The 7,649-nt window shown below is 50.6% G+C and overlaps 1 long non-coding RNA gene across 1 annotated transcript; it reads right to left on the bottom strand.

Annotated features, from left to right (window-relative positions):
- Positions 1-4,436: 4,436 nt before the first annotated feature.
- Positions 4,437-6,591, bottom strand: LOC140925495 (uncharacterized). Its single transcript, XR_012164423.1, has 4 exons — positions 6,527-6,591; positions 5,904-5,919; positions 5,203-5,245; positions 4,437-4,494 (listed from the first exon to the last, which is right to left on the bottom strand). It is a non-coding gene; the product is annotated as an uncharacterized lncRNA (long non-coding RNA).
- Positions 6,592-7,649: the final 1,058 nt, after the last annotated feature.

Genomic DNA, 7,649 nt, shown 5'->3' with positions numbered 1-7,649 from the left:
GCACGGGCAAGACTGGAGATGATGGTGTCAAGGGATCCAAGGGCAAAACCAAAGATGCGCTCGAGACTGTCAAGGGCATGGGCAAGACTGGAGATGGTGGTGTCAAGGGGTCCAAGGGCAAGACCGAAGATACACCGGAGACTGTCAAGGGCACGGGCAAGACTGGAGATGGTGGTGTCAAGGGATCCAAGGGCAAAACCAAAGATGCGCTCGAGACTGTCAAGGGCATGGGCAAGACTGGAGATGGTGGTGTCAAGGGGTCCAAGGGCAAGACCGAAGATACACCGGAGACTGTCAAGGGCACGGGCAAGACTGGAGATGATGGTGTCAAGGGATCCAAGGGCAAAACCAAAGATGCGCTCGAGACTGTCAAGGGCATGGGCAAGACTGGAGATGGTGGTGTCAAGGGGGTCCAAGGGCAAAACCAAAGATGCGCTCGAGACTGTCAAGGGCATGGGCAAGACTGGAGATGGTGGTGTCAAGGGGTCCAAGGGCAAGACCGAAGATACACCGGAGACTGTCAAGGGCACGGGCAAGACTGGAGATGATGGTGTCAAGGGATCCAAGGGCAAAACCAAAGATGCGCTCGAGACTGTCAAGGGCATGGGCAAGACTGGAGATGGTGGTGTCAAGGGGTCCAAGGGCAAGACCGAAGATACACCGGAGACTGTCAAGGGCACGGGCAAGACTGGAGATGATGGTGTCAAGGGATCCAAGGGCAAAACCAAAGATGCGCTCGAGACTGTCAAGGGCATGGGCAAGACTGGAGATGGTGGTGTCAAGGGGTCCAAGGGCAAGACTGAAGATACACCGGAGACTGTCAAGGGCACGGGCAAGACTGGAGATGATGGTGTCAAGGGATCCAAGGGCAAAACCAAAGATGCGCTCGAGACTGTCAAGGGCATGGGCAAGACTGGAGATGGTGGTGTCAAGGGGTCCAAGGGCAAGACCGAAGATACACCGGAGACTGTCAAGGGCACGGGCAAGACTGGAGATGGTGGTGTCAAGGGGTCCAAGGGCAAAACCAAAGATGCGCTCGAGACTGTCAAGGGCATGGGCAAGACTGGAGATGGTGGTGTCAAGGGGTCCAAGGGCAAGACCGAAGATACACCGGAGACTGTCAAGGGCACGGGCAAGACTGGAGATGATGGTGTCAAGGGATCCAAGGGCAAAGCCAAAGATGCGCTCGAGACTGTCAAGGGCATGGGCAAGACTGGAGATGGTGGTGTCAAGGGGTCCAAGGGCAAGACCGAAGATACACCGGAGACTGTCAAGGGCACGGGCAAGACTGGAGATGATGGTGTCAAGGGATCCAAGGGCAAAACCAAAGATGCGCTCGAGACTGTCAAGGGCATGGGCAAGACTGGAGATGGTGGTGTCAAGGGGTCCAAGGGCAAGACCGAAGATACACCGGAGACTGTCAAGGGCACGGGCAAGACTGGAGATGATGGTGTCAAGGGATCCAAGGGCAAAACCAAAGATGCGCTCGAGACTGTCAAGGGCATGGGCAAGACTGGAGATGGTGGTGTCAAGGGGTCCAAGGGCAAGACCGAAGATACACCGGAGACTGTCAAGGGCACGGGCAAGACTGGAGATGATGGTGTCAAGGGATCCAAGGGCAAAACCAAAGATGCGCTCGAGACTGTCAAGGGCATGGGCAAGACTGGAGATGGTGGTGTCAAGGGGTCCAAGGGCAAGACCGAAGATACACCGGAGACTGTCAAGGGCACGGGCAAGACTGGAGATGATGGTGTCAAGGGATCCAAGGGCAAAACCAAAGATGCGCTCGAGACTGTCAAGGGCATGGGCAAGACTGGAGATGGTGGTGTCAAGGGGTCCAAGGGCAAGACCGAAGATACACCGGAGACTGTCAAGGGCACGGGCAAGACTGGAGATGATGGTGTCAAGGGATCCAAGGGCAAAACCAAAGATGCGCTCGAGACTGTCAAGGGCATGGGCAAGACTGGAGATGGTGGTGTCAAGGGGTCCAAGGGCAAGACCGAAGATACACCGGAGACTGTCAAGGGCACGGGCAAGACTGGAGATGATGGTGTCAAGGGATCCAAGGGCAAAACCAAAGATGCGCTCGAGACTGTCAAGGGCATGGGCAAGACTGGAGATGGTGGTGTCAAGGGGTCCAAGGGCAAGACCGAAGATACACCGGAGACTGTCAAGGGCAACGGGCAAGACTGGAGATGGTGGTGTCAAGGGATCCAAGGGCAAAACCAAAGATGCGCTCGAGACTGTCAAGGGCATGGGCAAGACTGGAGATGGTGGTGTCAAGGGGTCCAAGGGCAAGACCGAAGATACACCGGAGACTGTCAAGGGCACGGGCAAGACTGGAGATGGTGGTGTCAAGGGATCCAAGGGCAAAACCAAAGATGCGCTCGAGACTGTCAAGGGCATGTGCAAGACTGGAGATGGTGGTGTCAAGGGGTCCAAGGGCAAGACCGAAGATACACCGGAGACTGTCAAGGGCACGGGCAAGACTGGAGATGATGGTGTCAAGGGATCCAAGGGCAAAACCAAAGATGCGCTCGAGACTGTCAAGGGCATGGGCAAGACTGGAGATGGTGGTGTCAAGGGGTCCAAGGGCAAGACCGAAGATACACCGGAGACTGTCAAGGGCACGGGCAAGACTGGAGATGATGGTGTCAAGGGATCCAAGGGCAAAACCAAAGATGCGCTCGAGACTGTCAAGGGCATGGGCAAGACTGGAGATGGTGGTGTCAAGGGGTCCAAGGGCAAGACCGAAGATACACCGGAGACTGTCAAGGGCACGGGCAAGACTGGAGATGATGGTGTCAAGGGATCCAAGGGCAAAACCAAAGATGCGCTCGAGACTGTCAAGGGCATGGGCAAGACTGGAGATGGTGGTGTCAAGGGGTCCAAGGGCAAGACCGAAGATACACCGGAGACTGTCAAGGGCACGGGCAAGACTGGAGATGATGGTGTCAAGGGATCCAAGGGGGGCAAGACTGGAGATGGTGGTGTCAAGGGGTCCAAGGGCAAGACGGAAGATACACCGGAGACTGTCAAGGGCACGGGCAAGACTGGAGATGATGGTGTCAAGGGATCCAAGGGCAAAACCAAAGATGCGCTCGAGACTGTCAAAGGCATGGGCAAGACTGGAGATGGTGGTGTCAAGGGGTCCAAGGGCAAGACCGAAGATACACCGGAGACTGTCAAGGGCACGGGCAAGACTGGAGATGATGGTGTCAAGGGATCCAAGGGCAAAACCAAAGATGCGCTCGAGACTGTCAAGGGCATGGGCAAGACTGGGAGATGGTGGTGTCAAGGGGTCCAAGGGCAAGACCGAAGATACACCGGAGACTGTCAAGGGCACGGGCAAGACTGGAGATGATGGTGTGGAGGGCTTGGACAAGAGTGGAGATATTGGTGTCAAGGGTCCCGAAGGCAAGGCCACTCAAAATGTCGAGTCTGTTAAGGGCCATGACAGAACGCAGGACAAGGGCAAGGGCACGAGCGAGACTGGGAAGGGCAAGACCGGAAATATGGAACACACCCCAGCTGCGTCAGGTCGGGGTATTATGCTGCATAGAAACGCAGGTAAGATCAACAAATAAACCAATATACCATGGGTGATGGCCAGGTCATGTCAATGATGTTGCCATTCGTCAAATACACTTTACAGTACATAATCCAATCTGTATGCTCCACGGTATGTCGAAATTTACATGATGCACACCATGCTTGCAGGTGGCCCTGCTGCAGCTCCAGCTGCTGAAGCCACAGAGTGCTGACCCAAGTGAAGTTAACTGAACCATTAGAGACGAAACCATTTCTGAAAGTTTATGACAGTTGATGGGTCAATCAAAATGGATTCACAACAACAAGATTCTCCCGTTTCAGGCCACCCCATGTTGCTGCGAGTCCTCAGATCGGAAGATCCGACAGCACTCTGTCAATCGGTGGCATCATGATCCTCAGCGATCAAGCAAGGATTTATGACGTTCTTTTTCAATTTGCCGAGGAAAAAAACACGCAGGTCTTTCCAAAAAAAACGCATGATTTGTTCTGCCTACTTTAGCGTCCTTGTCTTGATTTTGGGTTTTGAACCCTACCACAAACTGGGATACTAAGGGTGACGGCTGCTGACAAGACGAAACGTGTGAAGATTCTCACTGAGGAGCAGAAACAGGCTGTCATGTCCCTTACTGATCCCCAACAAGTCCCAATTCAAGAAAGACGGAGGCAGTACAATGCCATCAACCGCCGTATCACCAGCAATGCGAAGTCTTTTCCCCCGGGGTTGGTGGAAAAGTGGCGGGATGCTGATGGCGATTCCACCAAGAAGTTATTGCCTCAATTTTTCAAACCTGGTACTGGTACGTCAACTTTTTGAAACTCAGTGTTCGAGGGAGGTTCTTGGATTTGATCAAGTTCAGATTCACAACACCAGTGCTGCCTGAGGTTCGAATTTTTGAAATGCTTCTTGGTCGACCCCAGCTTCCAGTCAATGCACATCGAGACCTGGTTCAAAGAGTCAAAGTCTTAGCCCGATCTCGTCCAAGTCGAAAAATTAAACTCAATGTACATGTGGTGTAGTCTGTCGATCTAAATCAATTGTTTCAGGTTCCATGTCGAGTTTTGAGAGTTGACTATGATACATGTCTAGAACTTAAACACAGGTTGCATACGTTTGAATGGCCTCGCATGATCCCAAATTTCTCGATGGTTTCGGGGAAGCTTTCCTCCAAAAAAAGGTTCCCAAAACGGAAGCCTAACACGGAAGCCCAAAAGGGGAAATTTAGTATCGCATGATGTTGTTTCAAATGATTCCGAAAACATAGAAAAACCATTGCGTACCCAGCATGCCAGATGCTGAGTGGGTTTCCATACAATCTGAGGCAACACGTGAAAAAGAACACTGCTCGATATGTGGAGCTGCCACTGGATGAGCTGAAACAGAAGTATGACCCGGAATGGCTTAAGACCAAAGTTGTTGCATGTCAGGGCCTATACTCTTTCATGGAACACTCTTGCATTGTGTATCAACGGTTTCTTCATTTGAATCCAATCCATGCTGAGGCCAAGCTGGAAAGCCCCACCCTCAAGATCCGGAGAATCCCCGAAAGCGACTCTACAAAGTCTTCGATCGGATCGATGAGAGCCGGTCGGACCAATGCTCGGTTGGAAGTGGTGTGCATGGCCATGCAGACATTAGTGACAACAAGGCACATAGGCAAGCCATCAGTGATGCCATCACAACGAAGGTGTCTACCTCAGGTGCCGCTTCAGGCTTGGATGTGCTGTTTGGAGGCCAAACATCCGAACAGCAGAAGAACAAGAAACCGAAAACACCAAAGGCCCCAAAGGTACTGAGTCCAGAGGAGCAGAAAAAGAAAGATTTTGATCGAAGCATGTTTGAGCCAGTCACTAAACTCAAGCCTTATTGTGGATATCAACGAAAATCAAAAAAACATATCATGGAAGCACGGTATGGTATACACAATCCATGTTGTCAATCATTAGGTTGGCCAGCTTGGCTACAAAAGCCCGGAACGCTGCCGCCAACCTGACGGCCACTGGAATCTTGCACCAGGAGGTGTCACATGAACACTGTAGTCTTTCTTCAGGAATTTGAACACTGACTTCTGGTTGGCTGCTTTTGGGATTGTGTGAATTTGAACACTTGAGGGCTTGGTGTCGACTTTGGGATCGTACCATAAGAAGTTGGATGACATCACACACCAGTCGTGCCCCCAGAAATTGGCCACTTGTTTCAAAAACAGTTCCTTACAAATCAATTTGATGCTTACTCAAGCACATTCCGTTAGGCTGAATGAGATGGTGTTCAAGGGATCCCCAATGGATCGGCTTGTGGAAGCTCTGGATGGGTACGAACCCACTGTGAAGGCCACATCACATTGCCAAGTCACTCATAGCCAACCTTGCCTGACAGGAGGCGGATTCGCGCATCAAGGATGCAGAGCTCATCGTGCAGTCGCACGAACGTCGCAGTGTTCTCAGTGATATTTTCAACTTTACAGTATCTTGATATCCCAACCTTCAACAAATCATTCAAATCACAGCTGTCGGTTTATACTTATTCAGGTCAGAAAGCGGAGAAACGAAAAGCGGAGGCAAAGAGCAACCCAAAGGCGAAAGGAAAAGCAAAATCAAAAAAAAACAAGACAGAACCTGGTGAGATCAAACCTGAGGTCAAGGATGAGAATGACCCTGGACCCTGGAGTCAAGGCTGAGGGCGACGAAGATCAGGACATGGACGAAGATTTGGACGGAGAGGAGTGGGACGAGGATGAATGGCCTATGGATGGTGAAGACGATGAGAACTAGGGACAGGACTGAAAACATTCTTTCAAATGACAATTTTTCGGGGTTTGTGGGTTTGAGAACTCTCAGGTGCAAACACACCAACTTGAGTGTGCAGTAGCTGGCCATATATGGCATGGGTTCGTCCGACAAGTCTAAGACCTTGTAGTGATGATTAAGGCCAGTCTGCTTTTGTGATCACCTGAGCTTGCAGTTCAACAAAATGCGCCTCGCTGCAGCAATGCAATGGTTGAGATTCTGTTGATGTCCAGGTCGCTTCGAGTTGGGCATTCCTCAGCTGCCGCTCATGTAAGATGAACATTGAACCTGATGTTCGATCAAAAGGTAGCCGTATTCACTTCAGGTACATGGGACTTAACATTGATATGGTGACCTTCTCACTTCCTGTCCCTAAGTTCAAAAGAAAACCTCTAAAATCAGCTGACATAAATTGGTCCTGGAATTTGTGATGCCGATGCTTTTTCAGTATATGTAACGTGCTCTCTGGATTTTCAAAACTCTACACAGACTTCAGAAGAATTCCAAACAGATTTCTGAAGGCGTTTCAATTTGTCAATGAATGTCCACTACAGTGGCTAGTCAGTCATGGGTGCGCCACCTACAGACTACAGTGAGGGACCTCGTTACCGAGTTGTTCAACCTCTTGGGCACTGGTGATGTTGCTTCGGTTGCAAAAAAAATTGCCCTTGTAAACGAACAGAGAGAATATGAACAAAATAGATTCTGCCTGACACTGCTAGCTGCCTGTTTTTGAGGCTTCCTTCACAGCGATCAGAAGATTGGTTCGTGCGGACCTCAAATGTTTTGCACACCAAGCGTCCATTGGTCATGCAGTGCAATGCATGGCAACGAAGGAAAGATCCAGAACCTTCCACACCAGCTAGTTCCGCTGGTGCCTCAATACCAACGAATGGGGATTCCAATGCTGGCTTACTGATGTTTGCTCGAGTAAGCGGAGAGGGCTAACATCTTGGACCTTGCGGAGAGGCTCGAAAATTCGGGCTCTCACTGGGGAGCAGCTCATGTGGTTGAGAAATGGACTTCGGTACAACCATGGCGTTTCTTGACTTGAAACAAAAATGCACTGTAGACACTATTGTTCTAAATTTTGAATTATGTATAATGTATATCACATCATTTCAAATTCCGTGAGTGGGTGACTGCTGGTCAGCCTCGGGAAAAAGCTACCGACACCGTATGAGTTCTATGTCACATCAGCCAGGGCCTCATTTTAGTTCTTTTTGAAAGCCAAGCCGAAGTTTCGTATTCCCAATTTTTAAAGTATTTCAACTGATTGTATCAGATTGGGATCAACTTAGGGTGATGGAAAT

This window comes from Porites lutea, unplaced genomic scaffold, assembly GCF_958299795.1.
Source record: "Porites lutea unplaced genomic scaffold, jaPorLute2.1 SCAFFOLD_72, whole genome shotgun sequence".
In the NCBI taxonomy this organism is placed as follows: domain Eukaryota; kingdom Metazoa; phylum Cnidaria; class Anthozoa; order Scleractinia; family Poritidae; genus Porites; species Porites lutea.
The sequence above is the reverse complement of the archived record's forward strand: the minus strand, read 5'-3'. Positions and strand labels throughout refer to the sequence as shown.